This window comes from Pseudophryne corroboree, chromosome 10, assembly GCF_028390025.1.
Source record: "Pseudophryne corroboree isolate aPseCor3 chromosome 10, aPseCor3.hap2, whole genome shotgun sequence".
Classification (NCBI taxonomy): Eukaryota; Metazoa; Chordata; class Amphibia; order Anura; family Myobatrachidae; genus Pseudophryne; species Pseudophryne corroboree.
In genome coordinates, this window is record NC_086453.1 from 113,920,442 (window position 1) to 113,934,284 (window position 13,843).

At 41.5% G+C, this 13,843-nt stretch overlaps 1 long non-coding RNA gene and 3 pseudogenes across 1 annotated transcript in view; 1 reads left to right on the forward strand and 3 right to left on the reverse strand.

Annotated features, from left to right (window-relative positions):
- The window catches only part of LOC134965071 (uncharacterized), a 122,267-nt gene that overhangs the window by 40,137 nt on the left and 68,287 nt on the right, over positions 1-13,843 (reverse strand). The window lies entirely within an intron of this gene.
- Positions 3,468-3,586, reverse strand: LOC134968244 (5S ribosomal RNA; annotated as a pseudogene).
- On the reverse strand, positions 10,126-10,244 carry LOC134968245 (5S ribosomal RNA; annotated as a pseudogene).
- Positions 11,048-11,166, forward strand: LOC134968246 (5S ribosomal RNA; annotated as a pseudogene).

Below are 13,843 nucleotides of genomic sequence, written 5' to 3' on the forward strand. Positions count from 1 at the left end.
ACGTACGGACTGTCTGACGTGCCTACTTGGATGCGGTCACTCATATAATCCTCCACCATTCTTTCAATGGTGAGAGAATCATATGCAGTGACAGTAGACGACATGTCAGTAATCGTTGGCAGGTCCTTCAGTCCGGACCAGATGTCAGCACTCGCTCCAGACTGCCCTGCATCAACGCCAGCGGGTGGGATCGGAATGCTTAGCCTTTTCCTCGCACCGCCAGTTGCGGAAGAATGTGAAGGAGGAGATGGTGACGGGTCACGTTCCGCTTGACTTGACAATTTTCTCACCAGCAGGTCTTTGAACCTCTGCAGACTTGTGTCTGCCGGAAAGAGAGATACAACGTAGGTTTTAAATCTAGGATCGAGCACGGTGGCCAAAATGTAGTGCTCTGATTTCAACAGATTGACCACCCGTGAATCCTGGTTAAGCGAATTAAGGGCTCCATCCACAAGTCCCACATGCCTAGCGGAATCGCTCTGTTTTAGCTCCTCCTTCAATGTCTCCAGCTTCTTCTGCAAAAGCCTGATGAGGGGAATGACCTGACTCAGGTTGGCAGTGTCTGAACTGACTTAACGTGTGGCAAGTTCAAAGGGTTGCAGAACCTTGCACAACGTTGAAATCATTCTCCACTGCGCTTGAGTCAGGAGCATTCCACCTCCTTTGCCTATATCGTGGCCAGATCTATAGGCTTGAATGGCCTTTTGCTGCTCCTCCATCCTCTGAAGCATATAGAGGGTTGAATTCCACCTCGTTACCACCTCTTGCTTCAGATGATGGCAGGGCAGGTTCAGGAATGTTTGGTGGTGCTCCAGTCTTCGGTACGCGGTGCCTGAAAGCCGAAAGTGGCACGCAATTCTGCGGGCCACCGACAGCATCTCTTGCACGCCCCTGTAGTTTTTTAAATAATTCTGCACCACCAAATTCAAGGTATGTGCAAAACATGGGACGTGATGGAATTTGCCCAGATGTAATGCACGCACAATATTGCTGGCGTTGTCCGATGTCACAAATCCTTAGGAGAGTCCAATTGGGGTAAGCCATTCTACGATGATGATCTTCCTCAGTTGCCGTAAGAGGTTTTCAGCTGTGTGGCTATTCTGGAAAGCGGTGATACAAAGCGTAGCCTGCCTAGGAACGAGTTGGCGTTTGCGAGATGCTGCTACTGGTGCCGCCGCTGCTGTTCTTGCTGCGGGAGGCAATACATCTACCCAGTGGGCTGTCACAGTCATATAGTCCTGAGTCTGCCCTGCTCCACTTGTCCACATGTCCGTGGTTAAGTGGACATTGGGTACAACTGCATTTTTTAGGACACTGGTGAGTCTTTTTCTGAGGTCTGTGTACATTTTCGGTATCGCCTGCCTAGAGAAATGGAACCTAGATGGTATTTGGTACCGGGGACACAGTACCTCAATCAAGTCTCTAGTTGGCTCTGAATTAACGATGGATACCGGAACCACGTTTCTCACCGCCCAGGCTGCCAAGGCCTCAGTTATCCGCTTTGCAGCAGGATGACTGCTGTGATATTTCATCTTCCTCGCAAAGGACTGTTGGACAGTCAATTGCTTACTGGAAGTAGTACAAGTGGTCTTCCGACTTCCCCTCTGGGATGACGATCGACTCCCAGCAGCAACAACAGCAGCGCCAGCAGCAGTAGGCGTTACACTCAAGGATGCATCGGAGGAATCCCTGGCAGGAGAGGACTCGTCAGACTTGCCAGTGACATGGCCTGCAGGACTATTGGCTTTCCTGGGTAAGGAGGAAATTGACACTGAGGGAGTTGGTGGTGTGGTTTGCAGGAGCTTGGTTACAAGAGGAAGGGATTTAGTGGTCAGTGGACTGCTTCCGCTGTCACCCAAAGTTTTTGAACTTGTCACTGACTTAAGATGAATGCGCTGCAGGTGACGTATAAGGGAGGATGTTCCGAGGTGGTTAACATCCTTACCCCTTCTTATTATAGCTTGACAAAGACAACACACGGCTTGACACCTGTCGTCCGCATTTGTGTTGAAATAATTCCACACCGAAGAGCTGATTTTTTTTGTATTTTGACCAGGCATGTCAATGGCCATATTCCTCTCACAGACAACAGGTGTCTCCCCGGGTGCCTGACTTAAACAAACCACCTCACCATCAGAATCCTCCTTGTCAATTTCCTCCCCAGCGCCAGCAACACCCATATCCTCATCCTGATGTACTTCAACAGTGACATCTTCAATTTGACTATCAGGAACTGGACTGCGGGTGCTCCTTCCAGCACTTGCAGGGGGCGTGCAAATGGTGGAAGGCGCAACCTCTTCCCGTCCAGTGTTGGAAAGGTCAGGCATCGCAACCGACACAATTGGACTCTCCTTGGGGATTTGTGATTTTGAAGAACGCACAGTTCTTTGCTGTGCTTTTGCCAGCTTAAGTCTTTTCTTTTTTCTAGCGAGAGGATGAGTGCTTCCATCCTCATTTGAAGCTGAACCACTAGCCATGAACATAGGCCAGGGCCTCAGCCGTTCCTTGCCACTCCGTGTCGTAAATGGCATATTGGCAAGTTTGCGCTTCTCCTCAAATGCTTTTAATTTTGATTTTTGGGTCATTTTACTGAACTTTTGTGTTTTGGATTTTACATGCTCTCTACTATGACATTGGGCATCGGCCTTGGCAGACGACGTTGATGGCATTTCATCGTCTCAGCCATGACTAGTGGCAGCAGCTTCAGCATGAGGTGGAAGTGGATCTTGATCTTTCCCTTTAACCTCCACATTTTTGTTCTCCATTTTTTAATGTGTGGAATTATATGCCAGTATCAATAGCAATGGCCTACTACTATATTTACTGTGCACAACTAAAAGGCACCACAGGTATACAATGTAGATGGATGGATACTAGTATACTTAATGGATGACGAGTGACAACACAGAGGTAGGTACACAGCAGTGGCCTACCGTACTGCTATATACAGTATACTGGACCTGGTGGACACTGTCAGCAAACTGCTAAACTAGTCTAAAAAAAAGGCACCACAGGTATACAATGTAGATGGATGGATATGAGAAATTACGGAGAAAAGAAGACTCTTTTGTGGGCGCACTCTTTGACTTGAAATGAATTTTAAATAATAGTCAGAATAGATTAAAAGTGTAAATTTTTAATAATTCAACAAGATTAAGATAACAAGTGGTTCATGAAGAAGATAATGATCAAAGAAGATGATAATATATTCAGATAGTACAAAGTACTTGATACACAATGAAAACTAAATTCTGACTGATAGAGGAGATTGAGTGTTTATAAACAAATTGTTTAGATTTTTAAACGGCACGTTCTACCACATTATAACCTGTTCCTTGTCAGTGTCAAATTCAAAATAAATACAACAGTCCAGATGCTGGTTAATCTTATCGATAATAAAGGGTGGAAAGTAAGGTGGCAGTGCGAATCATCTGTCAGTGTTAGACACTATAGGGCTAGACCAATGGGCTCTACTAAACTGAGTATTCCTCAATGGTCGCCCATTTGAGTACTGACCCAGCCCGACACTGATTAGCTTCCGAGATCAGACGGCTTCGGGCGTTTCCAGTGTGGTATGATAGTAGAGGAATTTGAACAGTAATTGGAAGCTCTGGAATCACTGATGAGAGTCCACGAAATTACATAGTTATTTAAGACAGATATTAGAGGTAGAGGAAGCCAGATGGATCTGCTGCCAATGTTAGACAGGTGCTTGGCCCTGAATCAATGGTGAGAGTCCACGAAATACAGAGATGAATGAAAATAGATAAAACTGCTGGAGATAGAGATAATATTGAGATTCAGAAATTTGCAAGACACAAAGTGTCAGAGAGCGCAAAACAAAACCCAAGTATAGAAAGAAATGACAATGTAACCAGCAGGCTGTAAAAAAGTATCCAGCTGCAGGATGTTGAATGTAAGAAGGAGACAATAAAAATGACAAGGAAATGTAGCAAATTTGACAGTGGTATATCTTAAAACAGCAAGTGTATAGAGGTTTAAATCAAATCCCAGCGATTATCCTTGTGTATATACAGTAAATAACAAATCAGGATATAGAGTACAAAAATTATTGTGGATGTTCATGTAACTGTAATGCTGGAACAGGTTAGCTGATAACCTGGAAAACCATTGAATTAACTTTAGTCAGACAAAATATTTTATAACATCCAGCATATTAAATGACTGTGCAATAATAGCAGGTCATTAATTACTAATAAATATCTTGTATTCAAAATGATGAAATGCAATTACAAAGATGAAAAAAAGGGGGCTGATATTACCGCGCTGGGTATTGTGCTGAAAAGACCCTTACAGTAGTCCTGTGAGGCCGTCCCGTGATTGCAGGTACCGCTGGCTTGGTAGAGACCCCGGTGTCTCGATTGGTGATGGAAAAGAGGGCGCCGGGCGCCGCCGGCCTGACGAGGACGATCGCAAGTGCGGGAAGCCGTCCACTGAGTGGTCCTGTGAAGCCGTCCCGTGATTGCAGGTGCCGCTGGCTTGATGGAGACCCCGTGTCTAGATAGGTAAGGGAGGAGAGGGCGCCGGGCGCCGCCGGCCTGGCAGGGACGATCGCAAATGCGGGAAGCCGTCCACTGCTGCAACGGAGACGGAACAGTCAGAGGAGATTCTGAGTACACTGAGGCTGAGGAAAAACCGTGGCTTCTATCAGTCAGAGAGAAATTGTGTAGTCGGAAGACGCGTTTCACCCGTACACCGGGCTTGGTCACTTCCTGTAGAAGACTGGATCCCGGCGGTGCTTTTAACTGCAGGATAACCTGGATCATCCAATCAGGCGTATATGTGTTGATTAATTAATTGGCTACTGTGATCGACTTGTATCCTCCGGATAAATTGCAATTGCTCATAATCAGTTGTTGATTACCAGGAGATGTCGTTGTACATGTAAAAGAAAGGAATTTTTTTAAAAGAAGAAAAAGAAAGGTTTTTAAAACACAACCAAAATTAGTGGTCATAGATATTCGAATTATAGGTAATAACCAAAGAAATGAAGACTGAATTAGATATTAGTGATTGCAGGTGATTAGTTAACTATGCAAACATGTAAGTACTGATAGAATCAACATAATGAGAGCGTGAAAGACGCGGCTTGTTAATAAATTAATTAAGGAATAATAACTTGACTAGGGACCACGTGCTGGGTTGAAAGAATAGATGTGTAGCCTGATTTGAGGCTGCAAATAATCAGATTACCTTGGACTGTAACTAGGACAGTATAAAAATTAATTAATGGAACGAGTGCTGTGGAGTGCCCTGGTAAATGATAATAGGGGATTGGGTTAATGAAACTATATTATGTTATGCCTAGGTAAATGAGCTGTTTAAGAATAATACTGGAGAATAAATTTGAAAAAATAGATGGTACATATGACACAATCAGTTCATACCTAATTAGGATTGGCATTATTCTGAAGCAAAGAGTAGTAAACACAGTTTAGATCTGTGACTGGTGAACTTAAGGGAACCCTTTTAATGTTCCCCTGAGGGAGCTGGATGTGTCAGCTCATAATAGGTACCTATGTATTGATAGTAAAGGAATCTGGGAGGAATGAGGGGGAAGGGGGATAGTATGGGTTAGAAAAGGGGGTGGCAGGGAGAGGGGGGAAAGGACAAGCGGAGGAGAGGATGGAAGGGGTGATGGACTATTGCCAAGAAATGAAGGTTGAGGTTGCTTGCAGTATGGTGAACAGGACGAGGGTTGACAGTGAGCACTGGGGGGATGAGAAATGGGTAAAGCAGAGTGCAGTGAGGAGAAAAGTGGAGAGTGCATATGTAGCTGGGGTATAGTGAGGTATGAAGTTATATTGTCAAATATATGTTAAAATGATAGTGGTATTGCAGGGGTTAGGAGGGGGGGGGGAAAGGGGAAAAAAAAGGGTGTGTAGGAGTGAATGGGATTGTGTGGTAGTGCTATGGGATGGTCAGGTGAGAGTAAGATAGATGTGCTGTGGAGTCGTGTGCAGATTCATTGGAAATAATGATGTAAGGTTAACGAGTAAGAACATGTTGTTTGGTAATGTGAGTATCATAGAAATACATTATAGTTGATGTACTCGTTTAGTCCTAAAGGTTTGAGCCCTCCCAGCTTAAAGGTCCATTCACTTTCTTTCTTAATGAGTTCCTTACTTAGGTCACCCCCACGTATGCCTAAGTGAACTCTATCCAAGCCAAATGCCCGCATTTCACATGGAGAATCATGGTGATGAGCATGGAAATGTCTGGCTACCGATGTCAATTTTTTGCCTTTCTGAAGATCGGATGAGGCATTCCTGATAGTACCCATGTGTTCCAAGATTCGGGTTTTGAATTTCCTCGTGGTCATGCCGATATAACGTTGATTGCAGCTGCAAATTAAACAGTAGATCATTCCTTCTGTGTTGCAGTTAAAGAAATGTCGTATTTGAATGTCACGTCCTAATCTATCTGTTACTTTGTCTGTAATCTGGATCTGAGGACAGGCTTTACACTGTCCACAGGGAAAGGACCCAGTGGTATTGCTGGTTTTCATGGGATTACGTGTAAAGTGGCTCTGGACGAGCATATCCTTCACGTTGTTCGCTCGCCTCCAGCTAATTTGGAGCGTAGAATCCAAAAAGGGTGCCAGATCTGCATCAAGATGTAGAACCGGTAGATGTTTATGAATTGCATTTTTTATCTGGCGCCATTCTGGACAGAAGGTACCTACAAAGCGGATTGTGGCTTCATCCTTATCATCCTTTGGTTTGTCTTAGAAAATTAAGGCATCTCGGTTAGTTTTGAGAACAGCTTTCTGAGCTCTCTTCAAGGAACGTTTGCTGTACCCCGGTACTTGGAGTCTGTTCGCAAGTTCCTGACTTTTCTGTTTGTATATGTTGTCTTCTGTACAGTTGCGTCTGAGTCTGAGAAATTCCCCTTTGGGAATATTCTCGACAGTGGGCGGAAAGTGTGAGCTGGTCTGATGCAAGATACTGTTGGTTGCTGTTTCTTTACGATAGAGCTCAGTGGCCAGGGTTCCATTGGCACTTTTGTAGATGTTAAGATCTAAAAAGGAAACCTTTTCTTTGCTTATGGTATGGGTCAAAAAAATATTAAGATTGTTGTCATTCAGTAAATTGATGAAATCATATAGGAGTTGCTCATCACTGTCCCAGATCACAAGAATATCATCTATGAATCTGAGCCAGTTTAAAATATGTTGTGTGTATTTCTGATTCTCGTCACTGAACACAATGGTTTGTTCCCACCAGCCGAGAAACAGATTAGCATACGTGGGAGCACAGGCCGCTCCCATCGCTGTCCCTCGAATTTGCTGAAAAAATTGATCACCAAATGTAAAGAAGTTCTTGTTCAGTACAAAGTTTAACATTTCGCAGAGAAAGTCATTAAAGTCATTTTTTTCTTTCATGTCCAGAAAGAACTTAGTTGCTTGTACACCTTGTTGATGAGAGATGCTACTGTATAGGGCCTCAACATCCAAGGTAACCAAAATACAATCTTTATCTACACAGATGTCATGTAATCTGCGTAGTAAGTCGGATGTATCTCTCAGATAAGAGGGTAGTGTTAAGACATGTTCCCTGAGATGTAGGTCCAAGAATTTGCTAGGTATCTCCAATAATCCCCCGTTTCCCGAGACAATGGGTCTACCTGGTGGTTTTATGATATTCTTGTGTACCTTTGGTAAAAGATAAAATGTGGGTACTTTGGGATTGGAAACTGTGAGATATTTAACTTCTTGTTGTGTAATGGTTCCTAAGGCTGATGCTTCTTCAATCATATGCATATACTGTCTATGAAATTTGACTGTCGGATTGAGTGGTAATCTTTGGTAACACGTGGTATCCAATAGTTGTCTTCGGGCTTCTTCCTCATACATAGAGACCGGCCAAATCACAATATTGCCCCCTTTATCTGAGGGTTTGAGAACTATGTCCCGCCATGACTGAATTTCTTTGAGAGCAAGTTTCTCTCTATATTTAAGGTTCTTCGTGTAGCATCTTTTATTGGGGTTCATTTCGATCTCATCGAATTCTCTCGATACCAGATCCAGATCCAGACCTTAATCTCAGGACTGTTGTTGTCCGGTGGAAAAAATGTCGACTTAGCCTTACACGTAGGTCTGGTATTGGGTATCGGTAATGTGTTTGAGGATGATTCTATGTATAGTTCCTCCAGGGTCTGGATTGCTGTTATTTCTTCTTCCGATAGAGATGTGAGAAGGGATGTTGAGGTAGATGGTTCCTCTTGTGTATAGGTAGTCCGCATTGGTCCACTAATCATAGATGATGAGGTAGAAGGTTCCTCCAATGTGGGGGTAGTTGGAGTTGGTCCACTGATCATAGATGGTGGGGTATCCATCATATCCTTGTTCCTGAATTTAGCAAAAAAAATTTTTAATAATAATTTACGACCAAAGAGCCTGAGATCTTTTTCCCATTTAAACCTATTAAATGATGATGTGGGTGAGAATGAAAGTCCTTTGCTTAGGACTTCCACCTGATCTTCCGTTAGGATTCTGGTACTGAGATTGATAATCTGTAGTCTGTCTGTAGTTAGTATTTCCTGGTTGTCCGTATTGGGTAATGGGAAGTCCTTGGGCGATCCCAGTCTCGATTGTTTTTGCCGGTGTTTCGTCCCCCCTCGTCTCGTCTTCCCCGATATTTGTTTCCGCCTCTTGAGCGTTGACCTTTCCCTAAAAAAGGATCCTCACTGTTGTATCGTTTAGGTGTCGCTGAAGCTTCTTCCAGATGTTCTGTGGAAGAGTCTTCACTGTATGAGGATTCTCTTTCAGATGAACTAATATCTTCTCTTATTTGTCCACCTCTACCTCTGGTAGTATAAGTGCTCCAGCGAAATATATTTCCTTGAGAGAAATCACTTTTATCCCTGTGGAATTTGTTACGTTTTCGTTCTATTATTGTAGTTTCGTACGAATCTAATTCCTTTTTATATTTGTCAAAGGTAATTTGGAAAGTGAGATCCTTCTCCCAGGTTTCTAATGTTTTGCCTAATTCCTCAATGTCCTTTTCAACTTGATCTAAAACTAGATTATCATGTTTGATAAGAATCAGGGTCAGCTCATGGGAGCATTTCAGTAAGACTGCTTCCCATTCTGCCTTTAAATTCTCTGTGGCTAGAGGAAAGGAAGGAAAGACACGGGGTCGCAGGCCTCTGGGTGAGATTTTGGTTTTATGATAATTTTCTAAAGTGGTAATGTCCCACGTAAGTCTAATCCTTTTTTGTAGGTTTTTCTGTAATTTGGAAAGATCGGTTCTCCAATCTTTGGGAGTGGTTGGGTTCTGAAATGTATCTGAAAAAATATCACCGTATTCTTCTAGGTTTCTACGTTTAGATATCAGTGCTGTCTTTAATGAGAATGCAGTCATAGTCTTTGGTAAGGTTGTGAGTGTTAAAACAATCAGTCGGAAGTGTAACAAAATCTAATGAGGCCACTTGAGGAGCAAAGAAACAGGAAAGAGATCCTGATAACAAGAGAGATTGGTATAACCGTGCAGGTATTTAGAAACTGAGAATCTCCTCAGCATAAAATACTTAACGAAGGAAGGAGGGACTACCGCACAGGATATAATGAGTATAGATAAATGATGTTTTAGAACCAAAATAAATAATACCAGAAAACAATGTTTTCTAATTCTAATATTGCTTGGTGGTGCACCCTGAGTCAGTATAAGAACATGAGAAATTACGGAGAAAAGAAGACTCTTTTGTGGGCGCACTCTTTGACTTGAAATGAATTTTAAATAATAGTCAGAATAGATTAAAAGTGTAAATTTTTAATAATTCAACAAGATTAAGATAACAAGTGGTTCATGAAGAAGATAATGATCAAAGAAGATGATAATATATTCAGATAGTACAAAGTACTTGATACACAATGAAAACTAAATTCTGACTGATAGAGGAGATTGAGTGTTTATAAACAAATTGTTTAGATTTTTAAACGGCACGTTCTACCACATTATAACCTGTTCCTTGTCAGTGTCAAATTCAAAATAAATACAACAGTCCAGATGCTGGTTAATCTTATCGATAATAAAGGGTGGAAAGTAAGGTGGCAGTGCGAATCATCTGTCAGTGTTAGACACTATAGGGCTAGACCAATGGGCTCTACTAAACTGAGTATTCCTCAATGGTCGCCCATTTGAGTACTGACCCAGCCCGACACTGATTAGCTTCCGAGATCAGACGGCTTCGGGCGTTTCCAGTGTGGTATGATAGTAGAGGAATTTGAACAATAATTGGAAGCTCTGGAATCACTGATGAGAGTCCACGAAATTACATAGTTATTTAAGACAGATATTAGAGGTAGAGGAAGCCAGATGGATCTGCTGCCAATGTTAGACAGGTGCTTGGCCCTGAATCAATGGTGAGAGTCCACGAAATACAGAGATGAATGAAAATAGATAAAACTGCTGGAGATAGAGATAATATTGAGATTCAGAAATTTGCAAGACACAAAGTGTCAGAGAGCGCAAAACAAAGCCCAAGTATAGAAAGAAATGACAATGTAACCAGCAGGCTGTAAAAAAGTATCCAGCTGCAGGATGTTGAATGTAAGAAGGAGACAATAAAAATGACAAGGAAATGTAGCAAATTTGACAGTGGTATATCTTAAAACAGCAAGTGTATAGAGGTTTAAATCAAATCCCAGCGATTATCCTTGTGTATATACAGTAAATAACAAATCAGGATATAGAGTACAAAAATTATTGTGGATGTTCATGTAACTGTAATGCTGGAACAGGTTAGCTGATAACCTGGAAAACCATTGAATTAACTTTAGTCAGACAAAATATTTTATAACATCCAGCATATTAAATGACTGTGCAATAATAGCAGGTCATTAATTACTAATAGATATCTTGTATTCAAAATGATGAAATGCAATTACAAAGATGAAAAAAAGGGGGCTGATATTACCGCGCTGGGTATTGTGCTGAAAACCGCTAATATCTGTCTTAAATAACTATGTAATTTCGTGGACTCTCATCAGTGATTCCAGAGCTTCCAATTATTGTTCAAATTCCTCTACTATCATACCACACTGGAAACGCCCGAAGCCGTCTGATCTCGGAAGCTAATCAGTGTCGGGCTGGGTCAGTACTCAAATGGGCGACCATTGAGGAATACTCAGTTTAGTAGAGCCCATTGGTCTAGCCCTATAGTGTCTAACACTGACAGATGATTCGCACTGCCACCTTACTTTCCACCCTTTATTATCGATAAGATTAACCAGCATCTGGACTGTTGTATTTATTTTGAATTTGACACTGACAAGGAACAGGTTATAATGTGGTAGAACGTGCCGTTTAAAAATCTAAACAATTTGTTTATAAACACTCAATCTCCTCTATCAGTCAGAATTTAGTTTTCATTGTGTATCAAGTACTTTGTACTATCTGAATATATTATCATCTTCTTTGATCATTATCTTCTTCATGAACCACTTGTTATCTTAATCTTGTTGAATTATTAAAAATTTACACTTTTAATCTATTCTGACTATTATTTAAAATTCATTTCAAGTCAAAGAGTGCGCCCACAAAAGAGTCTTCTTTTCTCCGTAATTTCTCATGTTCTTATACTGACTCAGGGTGCACCACCAAGCAATATTAGAATTAGAAAACATTGTTTTCTGGTATTATTTATTTTGGTTCTAAAACATCATTTATCTATACTCATTATATCCTGTGCGGTAGTCCCTCCTTCCTTCGTTAAGTATTTTATGCTGAGGAGATTCTCAGTTTCTAAATACCTGCACGGTTATACCAATCTCTCTTGTTATCAGGATCTCTTTCCTGTTTCTTTGCTCCTCAAGTGGCCTCATTAGATTTTGTTACACTTCCGACTGATTGTTTTAACACTCACAACCTTACCAAAGACTATGACTGCATTCTCATTAAAGACAGCACTGATATCTAAACGTAGAAATCTAGAAGAATACGGTGATATTTTTTCAGATACATTTCAGAACCCAACCACTCCCAAAGATTGGAGAACCGATCTTTCCAAATTACAGAAAAACCTACAAAAAAGGATTAGACTTACGTGGGACATTACCACTTTAGAAAATTATCATAAAACCAAAATCTCACCCAGAGGCCTGCGACCCCGTGTCTTTCCTTCCTTTACTCTAGCCACAGAGAATTTAAAGGCAGAATGGGAAGCAGTCTTACTGAAATGCTCCCATGAGCTGACCCTGATTCTTATCAAACATGATAATCTAGTTTTAGATCAAGTTGAAAAGGACATTGAGGAATTAGGCAAAACATTAGAAACCTGGGAGAAGGATCTCACTTTCCAAAATACCTTTGACAAATATAAAAAGGAATTAGATACGTACGAAACTACAATAATAGAACGAAAACGTAACAAATTCCACAGGGATAAAAGTGATTTCTCACAAGGAAATATATTTCGCTGGAGCACTTATACTACCAGAGGTAGAGGTGGACAAATAAGAGAAGATATTAGTTCATCTGAAAGAGAATCCTCATACAGTGAAGACTCTTCCACAGAACATCTGGAAGAAGCTTCAGCGACACCTAAACGATACAACAGTGAGGATCCTTTTTTAGGGAAAGGTCAACGCTCAAGAGGCGGAAACAAATATCGGGGAAGACGAGACGAGGGGGGACGAAACACCGGCAAAAACAATCGAGACTGGGATCGCCCAAGGACTTCCCATTACCCAATACGGACAACCAGGAAATACTAACTACAGACAGACTACAGATTATCAATCTCAGTACCAGAATCCTAACGGAAGATCAGGTGGAAGTCCTAAGCAAAGGACTTTCATTCTCACCCACATCATCATTTAATAGGTTTAAATGGGAAAAAGATCTCAGGCTCTTTGGTCGTAAATTATTATTAAAAATTTTTTTTGCTAAATTCAGGAACAAGGATATGATGGATACCCCACCATCTATGATCAGTGGACCAACTCCAACTACCCCCACATTGGAGGAACCTTCTACCTCATCATCTATGATTAGTGGACCAATGCGGACTACCTATACACAAGAGGAACCATCTACCTCAACATCCCTTCTCACATCTCTATCGGAAGAAGAAATAACAGCAATCCAGACCCTGGAGGAACTATACATAGAATCATCCTCAAACACATTACCGATACCCAATACCAGACCTACGTGTAAGGCTAAGTCGACATTTTTTCCACCGGACAACAACAGTCCTGAGATTAAGGTCTTCTTGGATCTGGTATCGAGAGAATTCGATGAGATCGAAATGAACCCCAATAAAAGATGCTACACGAAGAACCTTAAATATAGAGAGAAACTTGCTCTCAAAGAAATTCAGTCATGGCGGGACATAGTTCTCAAACCCTCAGATAAAGGGGGCAATATTGTGATTTGGCCGGTCTCTATGTATGAGGAAGAAGCCCGAAGACAACTATTGGATACCACGTGTTACCAAAGATTACCACTCAATCCGACAGTCAAATTTCATAGACAGTATATGCATATGATTGAAGAAGCATCAGCCTTAGGAACCATTACACAACAAGAAGTTAAATATCTCACAGTTTCCAATCCCAAAGTACCCACATTTTATCTTTTACCAAAGGTACACAAGAATATCATAAAACCACCAGGTAGACCCATTGTCTCGGGAAACGGGGGATTATTGGAGATACCTAGCAAATTCTTGGACCTACATCTCAGGGAACATGTCTTAACACTACCCTCTTATCTGAGAGATACATCCGACTTACTACGCAGATTACATGACATCTGTGTAGATAAAGATTGTATTTTGGTTACCTTGGATGTTGAGGCCCTATACAGTAGCATCT